At 32.7% G+C, this 24,228-nt stretch overlaps 1 long non-coding RNA gene across 1 annotated transcript in view; it reads left to right on the top strand.

Moving 5' to 3' along the window:
* Positions 1-24,228, top strand: part of LOC144578292 (uncharacterized) — a 136,083-nt gene that overhangs the window by 27,943 nt on the left and 83,912 nt on the right. The gene's annotated exons all lie outside the window — the stretch shown is intronic.

Genomic DNA, 24,228 nt, shown 5'->3' with positions numbered 1-24,228 from the left:
TTGGAAACCATTTCAAATTTGCTCTTAGTTATACATCTTTGCAATTCAAACATAAAGTGACTACTGTGTGACAGGCCCCATGATAAATACTGCTGAGTTCCTTTCATGGTGAACAAGAATCAGCTTGTGCAAGACTTGTTTTTCCTGAGTCATTTTGATTCAGCCATTTCTCATTTCCTTTTTCTAATTTTGATTTAAAATTTTCATATAGTAAAAATAACTTTAAAAAAATTTGGTATTCTTCCTATGAATTTTAACACATGTATAGCTGCTTCATGTAACCATGGATTATCAGGACGTGGAACTGTAATATAAGCCCAAGGAAATTTTCCCATGCCAACCATTCATACTTACACTGCTCTTCACCCTTCCACCAACACACACCTTTGGCAAAGGTGGATTTAGTCTTTGTCATTATATTTTCCATTTCTGAGATATTATATAAATAATATGGTACGTAATATTTGAAATTGGCTTTTATCATTTAGAACATGCTTTTGAAATTTAGCAGGCTGTTGTATTCATATTTCATTTCTTTCCGTTTCTGAGTAATATTCCATTGTATGGGTATATAGTGTTTGTCTGAATACCTACTGACGGACATATGAATTCTTCTCAGTTTTGAACTATTACACATAAAGCTTTCAATATTTTTTTGAGATTTTTGTCTGAAGATTTTTCTAGGATAAATATTTAAGAGATAGATCACTGGCTGTATGATAAGAAATAACTTATAAGAAAATTCCAAATCACTTTCTAGAGTGCCTGTAACATTTTACATTCCTACCAGCAACAAATGAGCAATCCAGTTTCTCTGCATCCTCACCAGTGCTTGATTTTAAAATTTCAGCCATTCTAATAGATGAGTAGTGATATCTTATTGTGGTTTTAATTTGTGTTTTCCTAAAGACTAATCATGTTAAATATCTTTTATCTGCCTATTTACACTTCTCGCATTTTCTTAGGTGAAGTTTTTGTTCAAGACATTTGCACAATTATTAACTGGGTATTTTTATTATTGCATTTGAACATTCTTTACATATACTGGAGAGAAGTTCTTGTCAAATATCTTCTCCCAGTGTAATATTTATGTTATCTCTTTAAAGGGTATTTTACAAAGAAAAGGTTTTAAGTTTGCTAAAGTCCAATTAATTAATATTTTTAACACTTTTACTTTTATGTTATCATGTCTCAGAACTCCTCATGTAATCCTCTGTCATCAAGGTTTTCCCTTACATTTTTCTCTGATGTTTTACAGTTTCCTGTTTAGTATTTAGAGCAGTCATTCATTTTAAGTTAATTCTAATGAACCTAGCAGGCTTGCTTTGAGATTCATTTTTTAACCTAGAGATGACCATTGACTCAACATTACTTATTGAAAAGATCAGCCTTTATGTTTTGAATTTGTTTAATATGTTAGTTAAAAACCAAGTGACAATGTGTGTGTGGTTTTATTTCTGAACTCTTTATTCTATTTCTTTGATCTGCATGTATACCCATTTACCAGTATCACACTCTATTAAAATAGCTTTAGAGTGATTCTTAGAATTGGGTTGTATTACCCATTTAAACACATTTATTTTTGTCAAAATATGTTAGCTACTTTGTTTTTTGAATTTTTTTCATTTTATTTTATTATTTATTTTTATTGCATTTTAGGTTTTGGGTACATGTGAAGAACATGCAAGATTGTTGCATAGGTACACACATGGCAGTGTGATTTGCTGCCTTCCTCCCCTTCATCTATATCTGGCATTTCTCCCCATGCTATCTCCCCAACTCCCCACTCCCCACTGTCCCTCCCCATTTCCCCCCAACAGACCCCAGTGTGTGATGCTCCCCTCCCTGTGTCCATGTGTTCTCATTGTTCAATACCTGCCTATGAGTGAGAACATGCAGTGTTTGATTTTCTGTTTTTGTGTCAGTTTGCTGAGAATGATGGTTTCTAGGTTCATCCATGTCCCTACAAAGGACACAAACTCATCATTTTTGATGGGTGCATAAGATTGCATGGTGTATATGTGCCACATTTTCCCTGTCCAGTCTATCATAGATGCGCATTTGGGTTGGTTCCAGGTCTTTAGTATTGTAAACAGTGCTGCAATGAACATTCGTGTGCATGTGTCCTTATAATAGAATGATATATAATCCTTTGGATATATACACAGTAATGGGATTGCTGGGTCAAATGGAATTTCTATTTCTAGGTCCTTGAGGAATTGCCACACCATCTTCCACAATGGTTGAACTAATTTACACTCCCATCAGCAGTATAAAAGTGTTCTTATTTCTACACATCCTCTCCACCATTTGTTGTCTCCATATTTTTTAATGATCGCCATTCTTACTGGTGTTAGATGGTATCTCAATGTAGTTTTGACTTGCATTTCTTTAATACCAGTGATGATGAGCATGTTTTCATATGTTTGTTGGCCTCATATATGTCTTCTTTTGTAAAGTGTCTGTTCATATCCTTCACCCACTTTTGAATGGGCTTGTTTTTTTTTTTTTTTCTTGTAAATGTTTCAGTTCTTTGAAAATTCTGGATATCAGCCCTTTGTCAGATGGGTAGACTGTAAAATTTTTTTCCCATTCTGTTGGTTGCCAATTCACTCTAATGACTGTTTATTTTGCTGTGCAGAAGCTGTGAAGTTTGATTAGGTCCCATTTGTCTATTTTGGCTTTCGTTGCCAATGCTTTTGGTGTTTTGTCATGAAGTCCTTGCCTAGCCTATGTCCTGAATGGTTTTGCCTAGGTTTTCTTCTAGGGTGTTTTTTTTTTTTTTTTTTTTTTTTTTTGAGATGGAGTTTTGCTCTTGTTACCCAGGCTGGAGTGCAATGATGTGATCTCGGCTCATTGCAACCTCCGCCTCCTGGGTTCAGGCAATTCTCCTCCCTCAGCCTCCTAAATAGCTGGGATTACAGGCACGTGACACCATGCCCAGCTAATTTTTTGTGTTTTTTAGTAGAGATGAGCGTTCACCATGTTGACCAGGATGTTCTCGATATCTTGACCTCATGATCCATCTGCCTTGGCCTCCCAAAGTGCTGGGATTACAGGTGTGAGCCATGGCGTCCGGCTCTTCTAGGGATTTTATAGTGTTAGGTGTTATGTTTAAATCTTTAATCCAACTGGAGTTAATTTTGGTGTAAGGTGTCAGGAAGGGGTCCAGTTTCTGCTTTCTGTACATCGCTGGCCAGTTTTCCCAACACCATTTATTAAACAGGGAATCCTTTCCCCATTGCTTGTTTTCATCAGGTTTGTCAAAGATCGGATGGTTGTAGATATGTTGTGTTTCCTCCAAGGCCTCTGTTCTGTTCCATTGGTCTATATCTCTGTTTTGGTACCAGTACCATGCTGTTTTGGTTACTGTAGCCTTGTAGTATAGTTTGAAGTCTGGTAGTGTGATGCCTCCCACTGTGTTCTTTTTGCTTAGAAATGACTTGGCTATGCGGGCTCTCTTTTGGTTCCATATGAAGTTTAAGGTGATTTTTTTCAGTTCTGTGAAGAAGGTCATTGGTAGCCTGATGGGCATGGCATTGATTCTGTAAATTACTTTGGGCAGTATGGCCATTTTCATGATATTGATTCTTCCGAACCGTGAACATGAACTGTTTTTCCGTCTGTTTGTTTCCTCTCTTATTTTGTTGAGCAGTCGTTTGTAGTTCTCTTTGAAGAGGTCTTTTACATACTTTGTTAGTTGTATTCCTAGGTATTTTATTCTCTTTGTAGCAGCTGTGAATGGCAGTTTATTTTTGATTTGGCTGTCTTTAAGTCTGTTATTGGTGTATAGGAATGAATGTGATTTTTGCACATTGATTTTGTATCCTGAGAGTTTGCTGAAGTTGCTTATCAGTTTCAGGCGATTTGGGGCTGAGACGATGGGGTCTTCTAGATATACAATGTTTTCTGAATTTACCCTTACTTTTATAGTTTCTTTACTCAAATAGATTTTAGAACCAATTATTTTTATACACAGAAAATATGCTCAAATTTTGATTGGTATTGCATGAAGTCTATAGATCAATTGATAAATCACATTCATATTTTGTCTTTCAATTAATGAACTTGGAATGCTTCCATTTTATTTAGAACTCTAAAATTTTCTTTCATCAGTGTTTTATAGTTCTCAGCATAGATATCCTGTACATGTTTTATTAGATTTATATCTAAGAATTTATTTTATGTTACAACTATTGTGATATTTTTATTGAGAATTCCAATTTTGTAGTTCTAGCTTACTTATATAGCCACTACTTCTTTTTATTTGTGTTAGTATAAAACAGGTTTTCTGCATTCTTTTTTCTTTCAACCTGCCTGTTTACTTTTTCAAGTGAGTTTCTTGAAAAATTATATAGTTGGGTCATATTTTTAATTTATTTCTAAAATGTGTATCTTTTAATTGGTGTTATGAAACCAATTACATTTATTATCATTGATATACTTAAATTTGAGTACAAATATTATTTGTTTTCTGTTTGCTGTCTCTGTTTCTCTTCCATCTATCTTTTCATCTTTCTCTTGGATTATTTTAACATGCTTTATTATCTCATTTTAATTTAGCTATAGTAAATTTGACTGTATTTAATTGCATGTTTGTAGTGTTTTCTCAAGAAATTAAAAAATATATATTTTATTATACTCAGTATATTTAGCATCAGTATTTTAGCACCTCAATTTTAATGTTGAAATCTTATCACCATATAAATCTTCTTAAAATATTATGCTATAGTTGTCATATATTACATGTGCATACATTAAAAATATCAAGGTCAAGAGATCGAGACTCTCCTGGTCAACATGGTAAAACCCCGTCTCTACTAAAAATACAAAAAATTAGCTGGGCATGGTGGTGCGTGCCTGTAATCCCAGCTGCTCAGGAGGCTGAGGCAGGAGAATTGCCTGAACCCAGGAGACGGAGGTTGCAGTGAGCTGAGATTGCGCCATTGCACTCCAGCCTGGGTAACAAGAGCAAAACTCTGTCTCAAAAAAAAAAAAAAAATTTTCAGAAATTTTACAATTGTTGCCCTCTACTTCTTAGCATATTTCAAAGAACTCAAGAGAAGGAAAATATTCTATCAGATTTATCTAGATTTTTACCAACTGATACTACAGGTTTCTGTCTGGTGTTTTTTATCTGATGTCCAAAAACTTTCTTTAGCAATTATTTTAGAGTGGGCCTACTGTGTATTCTTTTGGAAACAGATCATACTTAAAAGAGAAAAAAAATCCCTATTGATTATAAATACATAAAAAATTACCTAGATTATGTTTGGCACATAGTTGTTGCTCCAAAGCTCAATCTGAATAGGGGATATCACTTTTAAGTTGATTTGACCTATGTTATTTAATTTGCATTCCAATATGTGGACACAATTAGTGATGATTTCATGAGGAAAAATAACGAATCAGGGGGCAAAAAACAAATTAATATACAGCATATGTTTGTGTAACGTTCTTAGTTTTTTAAAAACTATAGCATGTTTTTCCTTTCAATAAAATCCCAAAGTAAAGGTTGATAATTTTTTTTTTTTTTTTTTTTGAGACGGAGTTTCACTCTTGTTACCCAGGCTGGAGTGCAATGGCTCAATCTCGGCTCACCGCAACCTCTGCCTCCTGGGTTCAGGCAATTCTCCTGCCTCAGCCTCCTGAGTAGCTGGGATTACAGGCACGCGCCACCATGCCCAGCTAATTTTTTGCATTTTTAGTAGAGACGGGGTTTCACCATGTTGACCAGGATGGTCTCGATCTGTGGACCTCGTGATCCACCCGCCTTGGCCTCCGAAAGTGCTGGGATTACAAGCTTGAGCCACCGCGCCCGGCCCGATAAATATTTTTAAAATACTTTTCTCAACATTACATTGATCCTATCTGTATCATAGTAAATGTATCAAAGAGTAAGAGGCCACATTGAAGTTTGTGAATTTTCTCCCGTTATTTATACATTTTTATTTTGCATAAGTTATTCCAATTTGCTCATTCCTAGGTTGGGGTCATACTAAAACTGTGGAAAGCAGATTTCTTGGAGCTAATGTTGAAATGAAAGATTGAGCTAGACTTCTTTCGCCCTGCTGGGAAGGCTCCCCAGGTGAATGTTGTTTCCCAGGTGACTTGAATGAAAGAACTAATCAACTGCATGTTTCCTAAGGGAAAAAAGCAGCCAGGGGTAAAATTTTAGGAGGCAGATCATTAAAATGACATGTTGTGAATTCCTCTCTTACATCTGGTAAGCTGCTTGATTAGATAGCCAAGGTAAATATTGCGTAAACATCTTTAAAAATCTTTTACAGAACTAACAGTTATCAATTTTTTGTCTCAGAGGATTATCCTAAGTAATACATACTTCAAACCTAAGAAATCAAAGTTATGATATTAAATTCGTTCTTAATTACTAAAAAGACCTTGAATAAAGTTATTTAACATCATAAGCCTATATTTTCTCATTCACTGAATGGGGAAATGATAATAAAGCTTTTCTCCCAGGGTTATTATAATGATTAAGTGAGTGAAGGTATATAAATTTTAGAATTGTGCCTAACACATACCAAGCCCTCCAAGTAATGTTTATTATTATTTCTATTTTGTTTCTATATATGACATTTCCAATAGTTCTGAGGTATATATTATTTGGTTAGAAATACTGGCTCACAGAAAGAGGCTCACATTGCAATGTCTTTTGTGATTAGATCAGAAAGTAAATATCAATATTAGATAAAACTTCCAAAAACGTTCTAGTTAACAGTTTATCAATCCGGCAGATACATGTACAAACAAAAAATCATAGAATTATCTATAATTTTACTTCATTTAAATATTATGTAGACAAGCAGTTAAACTACATTTAGAAATTAACAATTATATGTCAGCCTACCCCTCTAAAACCTTTTTATTAGTGCTTAAGCTAATTACATTCTCAGAGCCAAAACTAGGTCAGGTTAATAGGGTATTCTAGAACAAGAAGATAATATCATCTATGCTTGTTATGGTTAAATAATAAAATCCTCCACTGAGATTGTCACATGGAATTTCAGGTATTTTGTAAACTTACTCACTTCAAGGTGTTCATCGTTTGTTACCTCCAAAGATATTTTTCTTCTCCTAGAAGATATTGAAGCATAATTTCCACATAATAAAATGTGTAAACTTTACAAGTCAATGAGTTTTAACAAATTATATAAAACTATATAACCTCTCCAAGATATCAAATGTTTCCATTATCCCAAAAGCCCCCTCCTTCCTTAGATTTTTTTTTTTGTCACTCTCCCCTACTCTCTATCGGAAGCAAGGCCTGATCTGCATTCTCTCACTATTTATTAGTTTTAAAATTTCAGGAATTCTGTATAAGTGTAAAATACTCTGTCTGATTTCTTTTACCCAACACAATATTTTGAGGTTCCTCATTGCTGCTGTGCATTGGTATTCCTTTTGTTTTGTTTGTTATGGGTTGATTCCATTATAAACTTTGGTACAATAGACTATATTTAGTTTACCTATTCACGTTTTGAACTTGAATTGGTTTTGTTTGGGGCTCTTATTAATAAAATTGGTATGGATATTCATTTACAAGTATTTATATATACATACTCTTCATTATCTTCGACAAATGTGAAGAAGTGGAATTGCTAGGGCATGTAGTAAGTTTATGACTACATTTATAGAAAATGAGCTCCCAAAGTGATTATAACAATTTACCTTTCTACTAACAATATAGAGAATATTTTCTCCTCTCTATGGCTTTCCTTTTTATTTTTTATTGTTGTCTTTTTCATGTATTTTTATTAATATTATTCATAGTTGACAAATCATAATTGTATACCTTTATTGGATATAATGTGGTGTTTTAATTTATGTATATGAAGTGAAATGATTAAATCAAGTTAATATTGAGTATCATATTGATCATCTCACTAATCTGCCTGGTATCTTTTGAAGGGCAGAAATTTTTAAACTTGAAAATATCCAATTTATTGATGTTTTCTTCTTTTGTCAGCACAGTTGGTCTACCCTAAGGTTGTGAAAATGTAAGTGCTGGTGGGAGTGCCTGGAACTTCTTGTCCTTCTCTTTAGAACATGCAGATAACTTGTGACTCCTGCCCTAAGCTTTTGTTCTTGGAAGAAATTCTGTGATGGCATAAAAATTCCCACTCAGCATTTTACCACCTAGTTTATAAGATAAAGTTGGCAAAGGGACTGAAAAATTTCTCTACATTGGCCTCTTACTATTTTTATTCACAGAAAGATGTATTCTTTTCTATATTACTATGCTTTTCTACATTAAGTGATGGTTTGCTTAATATTTTTTATTATACTATGGCAGCAAACATTTTCTTTTTTTTAATGAGACAGGGTCTCGATCAGTAGCCCAGGCTGGAGTGCAATGACATGTTATCTTGGCTTACTGCAACCTCCCTCTCCTGGGCTCAAGTGATCCCCTCACCTCAGCTTTCCCAGTAGCTGGGACTACAGGTGTGCACAATCATGGCTGGCGAATTTTTTAATTTTTTGTAGAAAGGATCTCCCTATATTTCCCAGGCCAGTCTCAAACTCCTGAGCTCAAGTGATCCTTTTGCCTCTGCCTTATGAAATGATGGGATTATAAGTGTGAGCCACCCCACCAGCCCTATATTTTCAATATTAGTAACAACAAAATTTCAATATTAGTAAAAACAAGAATTTAATGTTGATAAAAAGTTTATGTAGGAAAGGTTCGTTTCCGTAACTGAGACTAAACATACTGTTTGGAATTAACTGGACATGCTCTACTGACTGGACCCTAGGAACCACCTGAAAGACTAGTTAGAACAATACAAGTCTAGGCTGATGGGCCCCATACGAGTTTCATGTCTCCAACCTGTCATGTAATCTGTCAGTTTTTTTCTATGTAAAGTAACCTTTTGTGGTTGTTTTCAGTTTTCAGTACTATGATTTTTCATTTATTGGAGATAAGTTTGCTTTTTTAAATAAATAAATATTTCCAATGCATTTGAAAATTAAAGAATCTTGGCTCTCAGTTGTATAAGCTTCATCACAGGTCTATCCTGGACTGTGAGGTCTTTTTAAAGACAAATTCTCATAGGTCTTTTCATCTATAGAACCATCACAGTGTTTGGGAGAATACTGGTACAAAATGCATGTTTATTAAAGAGTGAGTAAATAAATAAATACATTTTATTTCCAATGGAACCTTGAGATTTACACAATTGTTTGCTATAAGTCATTATATTAGTAATTTCCTCTACTATAAGTGAGTGACTTGTAAATGTATCATTGATATCTTCTTGCCAATGATTTAATAATCTATGAAGAATACCAAGTTCATTTCCCACCAAGCGTTCACGTGTGATATGCAGATCAGTGTGTCAGGTTTTAATGCTAATATGCATAAAAGAGTGTGTAGCAAAGCATATGGTGGTAATATATGTGTGTTAGCAATTCTATATAAATAAGTGTTCATTTTAATTCTATACCCCTAGAATTATTTTTCTCTAACTTTGGCGTTTTTCATTGAGCTTCTAAGCATTTTAGAAAATTTTGTCAAATGAAAGTGACATCTGTTTTTTGTTCTCCTTTGAGTGCTTCTAAACTTCTGCAATTTTCTATTCCTTTGCTAGATCATGTAGCCTCTATCATTTCCTTCTGGTTCATAAAAGTTTATTTCTAGATATTATGCTCCAGTGGAGAAATAGATACATGACATTTCCAGAAAGAAGTCATCTGTGACCTACACAATTCAGTACTATTTCAGGATTTATAACAACTTTTTATAGAGGAATCAATAACTTTAACTTTATTCTAACAATATACACTTTGTTTTGATGAAGAAAATTCCATTTATTGCATTTTCCAAAAGAATAACGTTAGATAAGCTATTTACTCCAAGGTATATAATGGAGTCATTCTAAGCATTAGAGTCAAAAACACATTCATTGATCTTGAAAGTTGGCCCAAGGCACCTCCTAAAAACTATCATAAATTCCATTTGTGTTTATTTTTATAGTTAATCTTGGCAGAATATTTCTAAAAGTCAAAATAAAATGTGATTGGCATTCCATCTCGTTATCATCTTTGGAGCTTGAGGCTAGACTGCCTTTAACCTTAGGAGGGGAGCTCAAACCCTTGATATGTCTCAGTTTGTGAAGATTCCAGCCTTTCCAGACCTCCAGCAAGATCAGCTCTTCAAAGCTTCCACTGAAGACTATTAAACATTGAAGTTATTAAAAGATGTTACTTTATATACTGTCTTTTTTTCCCAGAATTTTATTATATTAGAAACTTCCACTATAATCTCATATTATATTATTACAAGAGGGGCTTCTTTGTGTACATTAACTCCATATTCAGTAAGAAATTCTTAAATGACTCCATATTCCCTGCTCCAGTTTTAGACATGATTCATTATGGCATCTTTAAACAGACCTCTTATATCAGGCACAGATGGCTTATTGATTTAAAGATGGTCTCTGGAGAAAGAACTATATTTTCATGCATAAAAATATAGCACCTGGGAATTATGTGATATTTTAGGTTAATATTCCTTCCCAAGAGAAAATATAAGCTGTCACCAAAGTGATTATTTTAAAAATTAAGGGAAAAATGCCATACAAATTTTGGAAAAGATTGAAACAGGTAGAAACTTGTCTTAATAAAAGCATAAGATATCAAAAAGTTAAAAATAATACAATATATTGTTGAATATGTATACAACTGAATGAAAGGGTTCTGATATAGGCTCTGGTGTGCTTAGTAACTTATTTTGTGGCTGGGCAGGGCGGCTCACTCCTCTAATCCCAGCACTTTGGAAGGCCGAGGTGGGCAGATCATTTGAGGTCAGGAGTTCAAGACCAGCCTGACCAACATGGCAAAACCCCATCTCTACTAAAAATACAACAACAAAAAAATTAGCTGAACGTGGTGGCACACACCTGTAGTCTCAACTACTTGGGAGGCTGAAGCAGGAGAATCTTTTGAACCTGGGAGGTGGAGGTTGCAGTGAGCTGAGATAGCTGCATGACTCTCCAGCCTGGGTGACAAAGTGGCCAATTTAATAATATTATTATATTATTAAAATAATAATAATAATAATGAAAATTAATTTGTGGAAGCTATGTATAGGAAATTAAGTTTAAAAAATGAAGAATCATATAACAATTGCAATGGAGTTGTAGAGGTTTTTTTTTTGAATAAATGATATGGGAAACTTGAAAAAAGTATCTGGACTCATACCTTTCTCCCAGAAAAGAGTGTATCCAAGTAAAAATGTTTGCAATTATATAAAATACTCTTAAGTGAACAAAAGAAATGTAATCAGGCAGTAATATAGATAGTAGATGCCTCTTTAGTAGTGGCTAATGAACTATTTTCTAAACATATATTAATTTGTTTATATCACAAGAGGTAAAAGAAGTAGTTGTAAATCCATAAAATTGCAAAGCAGTGTGCTTCAAAAGTTAATACTTAGTATGTTAATTTAATATTAATATATTTAGTGTATTGAGTAGTTAGTTTATAAATCAATAGGAGAAAATACCCTGCATACTAATACAGAGACAGTAAAGACAATTTTAAAATTTATACAAATAGATATATTATCAATAAATATATTAAAGTTCAATCACAGATGTAATAAGAGTAAAGTGAATAACAGAATATAAAAAATAGTATGATGTTTTATGCTTATTGAATTAAAAATATTTTTAAAATATAAGGATGCTGATGGAGTTGTGGTGAGTTGGTTGCATATCTACTTCTGGTAAAAGTTGAATTAGAACACTCCAGGTTAATATGAAAGAAATTTGCAAATGTACATTATTATCCTAAGTGTTCTCCTTCTTTTATCCTGTAATCCTGTTGTAGGAATCTCATAAGGAAATACACAAAGGATTTGCAATATAATGAGTAAAAAAACATAAATAACTTAGATATTCAACACCTGGTAAAATATATTTATTAGGAATATTGAGATGGTAGAGAATGTTTATACTACAATGCTATGTGAGAAATAAAAGACACAATGTTGTGCTGAACATTCATAAATATGTGATAAGTTGTTAATATCCAAAATATATAAGAAAGACATGCAACTCAATAGCAACACACACACACACACACAACCAATTGAAAATGGGTGTAGGAATTAAATCAACATTTTTCAAAAAAGACATACAAATGGCCAATAGGTATATGTAAAAGTACTGAACATAACTAGTCATCAGAGAAATACAAATCAAAACCACAGTGATGTATCACCTCTCCCAACTTCAGAAAACAGTTTGGAGTTTCCTCAAAAAACAAACAAAAAATTAACATATGATTAATCTCATTTCTTCATTTCTTGGCATATTCCCAAAGAAAATAAAAGTCATATCTCAAAGAGATATACATAACCCCATGTTTATTTCAGCGGTACTCACATTAGCAAAGATATTTGATCAACCTAAATGTCCACCAACAGATGATTGGAGATATATCTAGACATAGACATTTGTAAAAACAGATATATACACACTGGAATATTATTCAGTCACAGGCAAGAAATAAAGTCCTTCCATTTGTGACAACATGGATGAACGTGGAGGACATTAGGTGAAGTGAAATAACCCTGACAGAGAAAGGCAAACCATATAAAATCACTTACATGTGGAATTTAAAAATCGTCCAGCTCATGGAAACAGAGAGCAGGATGGTGTGTCCCAAGGGTTTAGTGGTAAGATTGGGAGCCAGCTGTGACAGGTATGGGGTATTGCGAGACGATTCTCTATAGTATTTTTGTATCAACTCTCTGGACTATTTTGTCAAGGATGTTTGTATAACAAGCAGCTTTGGAAAATAGAGAGAGAGATGATTTCTCTTCAGGGAAGAGGGCAGATATGATTCCTGGCCATAATAAAGATAATGTCATCCTCAAAGACAAAGATCCGGAGGGTGTTCTAGTGGCTCCTTTAATACAACTAGGATTTTCTAAGTTTGAAATTTCTCAGCTGTGATAAAAACTCACTGTGTGTGTGGTTTTTGACTGGACCACTCCATGTGGCCCCTCTTGTGTTGGGAAAGCAAGGGCCAAAAATATGAAAATGAAACTCATGGTGCTTATATAAGAAACATACTTCTTCCCTCTAACTGAGGAATCTGATGTCTCCTGTTTTCTTGAAGGTTTACATGAAACATGACTTTAGTTACCTTGAAAGTATGATACATTTCAGACTCTTCAGAGTTATTTAAAATGGGGAGTCTAAGAGAACACTGTAATAATCATCACTCATGACAAGGAGGTTTTTTGTTTGTGTGTGTGGGAAGGAGATTTATAGTGAAGCCATTAACTGGGCTAGAAAGGGCAGAAATAACAGATTGCAGGGAAATTAAAAGCTAAATTTGAGTCTTGTGAAATTGGGAACTCTAGATCTATGTTGGGCATTTTTGAGTGTGTAAGAATTGTCTGAAATATCATATCACCACAGATAAAATACCTTCTCCACAAAGACAGGCAATAACAGATACTGGCAAAGATATGGGGAAAAGAGAACTCTCATACTCTGTTGGTAGAAAGGTAAATTAATACAACCACTATGGAGAATGGTTTGGAGATTACCCAGAAAACTAAAAATATGCTAATATATAATCCAGCAATCCCACTTCTGGATATATACACCAAATAATAGAATTCAACAGATAGAATATATACCTGCACTCCCATGTTTGTTGCAGCACTATTTGCAATAGCCAAGATTTGGAAGCAGCGTTAGTGTCCATCAGCAGATGAATGGATAAAGCAAATTGTGGTACTTGTAGACTATAAAATACAATTCAGTCATAGAAAAATAAAACTTGGTCATTTGCAACAACATGGATGGAACTGGAGGTTATTATGTTAAGTAAAATAAGCTAGACATAGAAAGATAAACATCAAGTGTTCTCATTTATTTGTGCATCTAAATATCGAAACAACTGAACTCATGGAGCTAGGTAATTGAAGGATGGTCACCGGAGGATAGGACGGGTAGTGGGAGGGGGCAGGGGTGAGGGGGGAAGGTTAAGGGGTACAAAGAAATAGTTAGAAGAATGCATAAGACCTGGTATATGATGGCACAACATGGTAACTATAGTCAACTATAATTTAATTGTACATTTACAAATAACTAAAAGGGTATAATTGGATTGTTTGTAACACAAAGGATAAAGCTTGAATGGGATAAATACATACTTTTTCATCATGTATGAAAATATCTGATGTGCTCCAAAATTATATAAAACTACCCATGAAAATTAAATTAAAATAAAATCTTAAAAAATCCTCTGCAGAGAGATATTGTGTTAACTCATGAATGTAAATGCAATCCTTAAATCACTTTAGAATAATATACTTCTTCCTCTAGAGTACACTTAGTCAGCTTAGTTTCCATAACATGTATCTGCAACCACTTTGCCCTTTAAGGGTATAAATTCACGATTTACTATTTGCTATTTACTATTTCCTTTTTTAAATTAGGTTCTGGAGTACCTGTGTGGATCATGCATGGTTGTTGCATAGGTACATACATGGCAAGGTGGTTTGCTGCCTCCAACACTCCATCATCTATATCTGGCATTTTTCCCCCATGTTATCCCTCCCCACCCCCAATATCTCTCCCCTACGGCCCCTCAACTGACCCCAGTTTGTGATGCTCCCCTCCCTGTGACTGCGTGTTCTCATTGTTCAACACCCAACTATGAGTGAGAACATTCCATGTTTGATTTTCTGTTCTTGGTGTTAGATAGCTGAGAATGATGGTTTCCAGAATTCATCCAGGTACCTTCAAAGGACACAAACAAATTGTTTTTATGTCTGTATACTAATCCATAGTGTATATGTGCCACATTTTCTTTACCCAGTCTATCATTGGTGGGTATTTGGGTTGGTTCTGGGTCCTTGCTATTGTAAACAGTGCTTTGATGAACATACATGTATATATGTCTTCATAATAGAACAATTTATATTCCTTTGAGTATATACCCAGTAATGGGATTGCCAGGTCAAATGGAATTTCTATTTCTAGATGCTTGAGGAATCACCACACTGTTTTAAACAATGGTTGAACTAATTTATACTCCCAACAGGGTAAAAGTGTTCCTACTTCTCCACATCCTCTCCAGCATCTGGTGTCTCCAGATTTTTTAATGATCACCATTCTAACTGGCTTGAGATGATAGCTCCATGTTCTGATTTGCATCTCTCTAATGACCAGTGATGATGAACAGTTTTTCATATGTTTGTTGGCCTCATATATGTCTTCTTTTGTAAAGTGTCTGTTCATATCCTTTGCCTACTTTGAATGGGTTTGTTTTTTCTTGTAAATCCTCTTTAGTTTTCTGTAGATTCTGGATATTAGCCCTTTGTCAGATGAGTAGATTGCAAAATATTTTCCCATTCTGTTGGTTGCTAGTTCACTCTAATAATTGTTTCTTTTACTGTGCAGAAGCTCTGAAGTTTAATTACATCCTATTTGTCTATTTTGGCTTTTGTTGCCATTGCTTTTGGTGTATAGTCATGAAGTCCTTGCCTATGCCTATGTCCTAAATGGTATAACCTAGATTTTTTTCTAGGGTTTGTATGGTGTTGGGTCTTATGTTTAAATATTTAATCCATCTGGAGTTAATTTTAGTGTAAGGTGTCAGGGAGGGGCCAGTTTCTGCTTTCTGCACATGGCTAGCCAGTTTTCCCAACACCATTTATTAAACAGGGAATCCTTTCCTCATTGTTTGTTTTTGTCAGGTTTGTCAAAGATCAGATGGTTGTAGATGTGTGGTGTTGCTTCTGAGGCCTCTGTTCTGTTCCATTGGTCTATGCCTCTGTTTTGATACCAGTACCATGCTGTTTTGATCGCTGTATCCTTGTAGTATAGTTTGAAATCAGACGGCATGATGCCTTCAGCTTTGTTCTTTTTGCTTAGGATTGTCTTGGCTATGTGGGCTCTCTTTTTGTTCCATATGAAGTTTAAAGTGTTTTTTTCCCAGTTCTGTGGAGAAGGTCATTGGTAGCTTGATGGGGATAACATTGAATCTATAAATTAGTTTGTGCAGTAGGGCTATTTTCATGATATTGATTCTTCCTAACCATGAGCATGGAATGTTTTTCCATCTGTTTTTGTCCTCTCTTATTTCCTTGAGCAGTGTTTTGTAGTTCTCCTTGAAGAGGTCTTTTACATCCTTTGTTAGTTGTATTCTTAGGTATTTTATTCTCTTTGTAGCAATTGTGAATAGGAGTTTGGATCTCTGTTTGTCTGTTTTTGGTGTATAGGAATGCTTGTGATTTTTGGACATTTATTTTGTATCCTGAGTCTCTGCTGAGGTTGCTTATCAGTTTGAGAAGATTTTGGGATGAGGCAATGAGGTCTTCTAAATATACAATCATGTGGTCTGCAAATAGAGACAATTTGACTTCCTCCTTTCCTAATTGAATACCCTTTATTTCTTTTTCTTGCCTGATTGCTCTGGGTAGAACTTCCAATTTTCATAATTTTTATTACAAAAATAGGGTTTTTGTTTATAACTAGTATACAGCTACTTTTCAAAACTTCTCAATTTTATCTTCTTATAATCTCTCAAATATATCTCTTTCTACTGGTTTGTACTGCTCTGCCATAGAATAATCCCTGATTGCTTCTCATTTGGACAAAACTCTAATTATCTCCTTGTGTTGATATCTACTCCTATCTTCTCTCTCAAATCAGGATCAACTTTAATTGTTTTATAATATTAATGATTTAAAATATAGTTCTGATCATTTTTTTCTTGTTTGCACAAACTTTTGAAATTTTCTTATTGCCTACTGCATAGAACCTAACTTAAATTCATAATCAAGGGTCTCAAAAATGTACTATAATTTTCTTTCAGACTTTTGACTTGATTTTATTGCGTGTCATTTTTCCCTGATACATTGTGTGAGAATTTTTCTTTGGCATTGTGATTTAGAACACTGATCTACTTTTTCTATTTTTATTTATTTATTTTATTATTTATTGAGATCTCTTCATTTTGTTATGCTATGGGCTCCTACCAGTTGAATAACTTTATTAAACTTTATATATATCAAGTATCTATTATTGTTCTGTATCTCATATTTGTTAGGCACATAGCAAAATTTACGTGCTGGATAAATACATCCATTTATACATTAATGTCTGTATACAGACATTAAAAGACACTAAATTGCTCTTATTTACTAATAATTTAATAGTTCAATGTTATTGTTTACTAGTTGTGTCTCAATATACAACAATCTGCATATATATATTTTATATGTTTATATTTTTTGCATTATGACTCCCTTGATTTCCAGTATACTCTCACCTAATGGGCTAACATCAATGCCTAAGAGTCAATATTTTCTTGCTTAAACCAAAAAATAGAAGGAATGGAGAACTGTGTCAACTTTATTATAAATTAAATCAATGAGAATAGAGAGATAGAACTATAACAATGGTTTATATTTTAATTAGATGGGAACAAGACATAATGAAGAAATTTAAGACATATGATTTAAATGTGGGAAAATCTAGATAATTCATAAAGATTTCCAAGAGTACTTCGGCATACTGTGTTTAATTTGCAGAGGCAAATTGATGAGACTGTCCAAACAGTGTATGCTGTGTTGCTTTTATTAAAGCAATTTACAAAGGGGTGTTTCTAACTATACCTTTAAGCCTCAAATTGATTACATAAATCTTGGAGGAAGTTTGAATAGACATTGAGTAAGACGGATAAATCATGAACATTTTCTGACATAAACATTCAGCAGTTTTGAAGGACATTGGAGATTTTTAATTACAAGTTAGAAGTGTCTGATTATAAAATAAGTACTATTTATTGGGCCATTACTGGGTTCAGGGTTTTTAAATAAATAGTCTATAATTGTCAAAAAAAATCTATGCAAAATATAGTTACTGGTCTCACTTTACAAATACAGAAACTGTGGCTCAAAATCTGTTTGCAGCAACGTGGATAAAACTGAAGGATATTATGTTAAGTGAAATAAGAGAAGAGTCACATGTCTATACTCATATGTGGGGGCCAAAAACATTGCTTTCATAAAAGGGGTTAGTTGACTGATGGTTGCCAGAAGCTGCAAAGGGTAAAGGGGTGGGAGGATGAAGAGAGACTGGTTAATGGGTGCAAAAATAAAATTAGAAAAAATAAGCTCTAGTGTTTGATACTATATAATATATAATAAATTATCTTTACTGATACCACGGTAGGGTGACAATAGTTAACAATAATTTAGTGTACATTTCAAAATTACTAGAAGATTAAAAATGTTACCAACACAAAGAAATAGTAAATGTTTCAAGTAATGAATATTGTAATTACCCTGAATTAATCATTACACTTTATATACATGTATGAAAATATTATATGTGCCCCCAAATTATGTATGATTATCATGTATTAATACAAAAAGAGTTAAGTAATTCATTGAAGATCACATAGCTAGTAAGTATTCATATCAAGCTTTGAACTGATATCTCTTAGGCTTTGTTTGTTTTACCTTTAAGCTTACACAAATTGTGTATAGTGATCTATGTGATTTTTCCAATAGGAGCAGGCCTCTTGTCAAGAGTTAAATCTGAAAGCTTCATAATTTTATTTATTTAGAAGTTGGTATACATCTCAAGCCAGGACATACTCCTTCGAAAAGTGTAAATTTTAATGGAATAGGAGAAAAATGTAAATACAATACATAAAGAGAAAGGTGATTTGTGGTAGAGCTTATTTACAATAAGATGTAAATGACTGATAGATTAAAACTAAAACTAATTAAAATACTCCAGAAAAATTAGCCTTCTAAAAGTATTTACCTTAATAATTTAAATCAGTGATATGAAATGTTGTATTTACAGATTGTTCATTTTCTCTCTCTTATCTTTTTCTTAGAAATAATCTTTTAAAATCAGTTATCCATTTCTTTTGGATAATGCCACCCGTGTAGTACATATTTAATATTCCAAATGTAATTACCTGTTTGACTTCTAAATTTAATATACTTGATGATACAAACTTTCAACAATTGTCAACTGAGTTTTAATCATTCCAGTAAAATGATTTAAAGCAAAAAGCTATTTAAAACAGTAAAAATGAATTCATTTTTAAAATTAATTTTATGATTAAAATATATATAGGCAATGATTGTGTATAATTTGAAGATGCTATCACTCTTCAAATTATAGTAAATTTTTATGTTAGTATCTTTTATCTCAAAAAATCTTTAAAACACTCTTGTGGACTCAGAATCTTTCTATAGAACATGACAAACACATTTTTTTAAGGTGGTGCATAATTACTACTCATCATGTCTGATGAAGAAAGAAAAGTTCTTGGTATATTGGATGTATCATTTGGCTTGTCTAATGCAGTGATTGTATCTATAAATATTGCTGAGATATCTGGCTTATTCATGTCCAAGAGTACTTTTAATTAGCACATTGGCTTTTTAAAAGGTTTTTCATATTCATGAAATCACATTTAATCTCATTTCTGGTGGCTAAGTTCTCATTTCTTGCCTTTGTCTCTTGTTGGTCAGCATGCAATCTTGACCTTCAAAGAAGGCAGTAAGAATAACCAATGTTGAAGTCCCACTGATGGTTTACACCAGGCAAGAACTCATTTTTAAAGTTCATTCCTCAGTTAGAACAAAATCTGCTACATATCAGTCATCTCAAAATAGGTCTTTAAGATGTTTTCTCCAAGTATCAAGTTTATTTATTGCAACACCTGTGTCTGTATAGGCTTTTATTATTCCTGTGAATTGATCACACACCATAATCTCATTTCTCTTCATGGGAGAAACAACTTGACTGCACTCTACCATTCACATGTCCTTAAAAGTCCCATCAGTGGGACTTCAACATTGGTTATTCTTACTGCCTTCTTTGAAGGTCAAGACTGCATGCTGACCAACAAGAGACAAAGGCAAGAAATAAGAACGTAGCCACCAGAAATTATCTTTTAAAACAATACTAATAGGTATTGAATATAGTAGAAAGTACACTGGTAAGTACCCCATGTCAAGGGGAGTGGAACCAAGGTGAAATATATGAAAAGATTTCTGTATTAAAATTAAGATTTTTTATTTTTGAAACACAATACTTGTTAAAAACATCTTCTTTGATGGAGGGCGTATTGTATTTGAAAAATAGAAAAAATGATAAAAAGTCTCTGTCTTCATGTGGTTTTTAATAGTAGAGTTTATGTAAAGAAAGCATGTGTGCACATAACTAATACACAAGACAATATGATTATTTCCAGAAAGTAGATATATAAGGCAGGCCGTGAGAGTTCATGGGGAAAAAGAAGAGTCTTTTTGCTGATATATCCAAGAGAGGCTTTGCAGTTACATTAAACATAAACTTACTTTATGATACATCCATTGTACCCCTGGATATTTATCCAAGAAAAAGTGAAAACTTACATTTCCACATATACACTACTATTTACCGTAGCTATAACAATATCACCCAAGTCAAAAATTAGTGTAAAATTGTGTTAATGGTAAATAAATTAGGTACAATAAATAAACATTAAAAATAGCAAAGTTTGCTGGTAAACACAAGCACATAGGGGAGTGTCAGAATTAATATGTTGAGTAAAAGAACCTAGAAAAAAAGAATTACATACTGCAAGATTACATTTATATAAAAATGCAGAGAATTATGATGATAAAATTGCCAATAATTGTTGCCTAAAGCCAATGGTTGGAGAGCTGTTCTCTATTACCAATTTGCTGATGGTTACAATGGTGTACACAGCCATTTAAACTCATTGAATTGCCTACTTTAAATGGATGCAGTATGTTGTACATAATTCTACAATACATTTAATAAAGTTTCAAAGAAAGATTTAAAACTTAAAAATATTAATCCACTTATTCTTACATAGGAATCATTTTCATGGTTTCTCAACACAAACTGGTATATAGCAAATAACTAATAACAGTGTAGTTTGACATTTATAGTTGTTTGGTGGATGATTTATGTGGAAAACAGGGATAACTTACATTGTATATTGTATTTCATTGTATTGTTACAGTATATTTATTTGTAGCTTTGTAGAGTGTCAACTAGTAACTCATAGTGAATCAATAAATATTATCATTAATATGATTTTTTGTAAGTTTAATGTACCACTTTTAAAATAATATTTCCCATGCAATATTACAAAAATACCATTAGAATAATGTGACTAATATACTGGCCATTAAAACAAAAGTGAACCTGAAACCTGAAAGTAATTTGTGTGACAAAATTTTGTTACATATTTGTTAATAGTGCAATAAAACATTTTTGAAAATAATTTAAAATATTTAGAAATTCAACACAAAATAGCAAAAATTATTTAAACATGAAAAGAAAAAATAAAATATATTCATAAATATTAACTCCACTGATAGAAATTTAAGATAAAATTGGTTAAATATTGAGCATAAGGGACTTTATAGAGCGATAATAACTTTTCTAATAGGAAATATATAAAAATAGATGTAAACCATTGAAGGCTTTTTGTTATACATGCAAAAAATAAAGAAGAGAGAGTTTAAGAATGGGATTGATATGAGGTACAGAAATGTATTCTCAAAAAGCATACAACCTTTCACTAAATGACTTGAATATCTTTTATAGCCATATATTTTAACAATTTTTGATAATGGTCATAAGATTAGAAAAATGAGTGAGGGGTCTCTATAAAGTGAGAGTCCTAACTGATTTTAAACAGAAAGTTAATTTCATGACCTGAAATGATTTGCCTTATATGCTTTGTAAGCTCAGCAAATGTCCTGAATATTAACATCAAAGTAATGGTGTATGTTGATGTAACCTTCCGAAAGGTAAAGAAATAATAATGTTACATATAAAAGTGAAATATTTAATCTTATATTACTCTATATTAAAACACAATTATTACCCCGAGAAGAGATATCTGTAGGCTTATCCTTCCCTTTAATCTTCCTCATTGTTTTGATGAATATGAAGTACTTATTAAATAAATAATTCATATTCAATCACACCTCCTATTCCAGATCATCATACTTTCCAGGAGATGGCACTCTAGCACTTTGTTTTATAGTCTGGTTAGCAAATCTATAAGCCAAAGGTTATTTTAGCAATGCCTATATAATATTGAGTGATTTAAACACTCTATATTCACATATAATCTTCAATTATTGGTCTCATGTATTAAGATTATTTGTTATTTATCCAGGTCTGTTACACTTTTAATAGTGTAACATGTCCTACTACAGTGTTATAATGTACAATTTTAATAAATGAGCTGTTTAATTTTGCAATTAAATTTAGGAACCAATTTAATCTTATAAAAAACATTAAAATATTTATGAATCAAAATGTCAGAGGTTGAAGTGCTTAATAAATAATAGTAAACTGCCACAATTCCAGTAATGAAATTCAACATGATTCACATTTTTAATAATATTGAGATTCCCTGGAATTTTATCTACTATTCTGTAATATTTGATAGACTTAATAGGCAGACATATTTTTATATAAATAAATGTTGACTTTCACTTCAATAAGATTTGGAATGAACACTTTCAGTACTTAAAACATATGCTTTTAATACTTAAATCTTTCTTTTTGTTTTCTTCTTATTGAATTCTGGCGTACTATGTGGCCACATATAGGTATTTACTTGCCAAATTACTACATCGTGAAATAAATAGAATGCTTATTTATTAGTATGTCTCAGAAAAAGTATTTATAAAGCATGAGTTCTATACCAAGCATTATGATAGATACTAGTTGTGTGACAATGAAAAAGAAAAACAAGAAAATCTTTGATTTTGAGGAGCTCCAAGTCTTATATGAGGCAGGTGTGAGAACTTATACTAAATTGTTAATTTTTGTGTGAAGCTGAAGACTGAACAATGGGGATTTTCTTGGGCTTTTTAAGAACATAAAATGCATCTACAAAACTTTTTAGGGCTATCTAAAGTAGTCATTATGATTGTCAGGAAAAATATCCATTGAAATAAACATGAGGAACCTTTTCCATAGAGAAATCCCACTCTCTGTAAAAGAAGACTCTGCCAAAGCTTAATTTTGACACTTAATCCCAATTTGGGAAGAGGATTCCTTCCCAGAGGAATAAAATCATAGTGTATAGAGGTGAGTCTTTCTTCAAGAAAATAAATCAAGAAATCATCAGCTGTGAAACAAATAGGAGGTTGGGAGAAAATAAATGCAATACCTTTGAACAAATACTTGTGAAAGTCACAAACTCAAGACACAGGCACAATGAAAGACATATTTATTTGGATGATTTTAGAATACACAACAAAGATTAAGCACAGAACAACTCGCAGGCAGATTAACATAAATCCTGACATTCAAAATCTATTTATTTCAGTCCCTATTACACATATGTGTGGGTAATATAGCATGTGCAAGGCATATCAAAAACGAGAACAAAAATAAAACATAAGCTGAAGATACAGAGATATCATGAGAACCAGATTCAGTTATAACACAATTCAGATATAACACAGGGTATTTAAAAAATTATGATTACTATGTTAAGGACTATACTGGAGGAAAGTGGATAACGTGATAACAGATAGTTAATATAAGCATAGATATAATCTTAAGAAAGAATAAACGAAAATGCTAGAAATGAAAAAAAAAAGAAACCCACAGTAGCAGAAACAAAGAATGTTTTAGATATATGTGCTCATTAGCAGACTTGGCATGCTAAGAAAAGAATCAGTGAATTTGAAGATGGGTTAAGAGAAAATCCCAAACTAGATGGCGAAGAGAATTTATTGCTAGTAGATCTCATCTACAGAGTTAAAATAAGTTCTGCAGACACTGTGAAAACTATATAGGCCTGAAGCTTAGATCCAATAAAGAGAAGAAAAGCATCAGAGTAGAAATAAAGAAAATATTTAAATATTTTCATATTTGCAATTGATCTAAAACATAATTATTTGTTTAAAGCAATAAAGAACTGTATTAAATGATTATTTCAAACAGACATGTGAAATGAATGACAGCAATATTACAGGAATAAGAGGAAAAATTAGAAGTATTCTATAAGGTACTTGCATAAAAAATACACAGCAGTATTTGGAGGAGTATAGTGTCAGTTGAAAGGAAAAATATATATTGCGAACTCTAGGATATCTACTAAGAGGTAATGAAAAAAAATGCAATCTCAGGGAGGAGATAGCATAATTTAGCATACAAAATG

The sequence above is a fragment of the Callithrix jacchus genome, chromosome 11 (genome assembly GCF_049354715.1).
Source record: "Callithrix jacchus isolate 240 chromosome 11, calJac240_pri, whole genome shotgun sequence".
NCBI lineage: Eukaryota > Metazoa > Chordata > Mammalia > Primates > Cebidae > Callithrix > Callithrix jacchus.
This window is presented reverse-complemented; position numbering and strand designations above follow the sequence as displayed.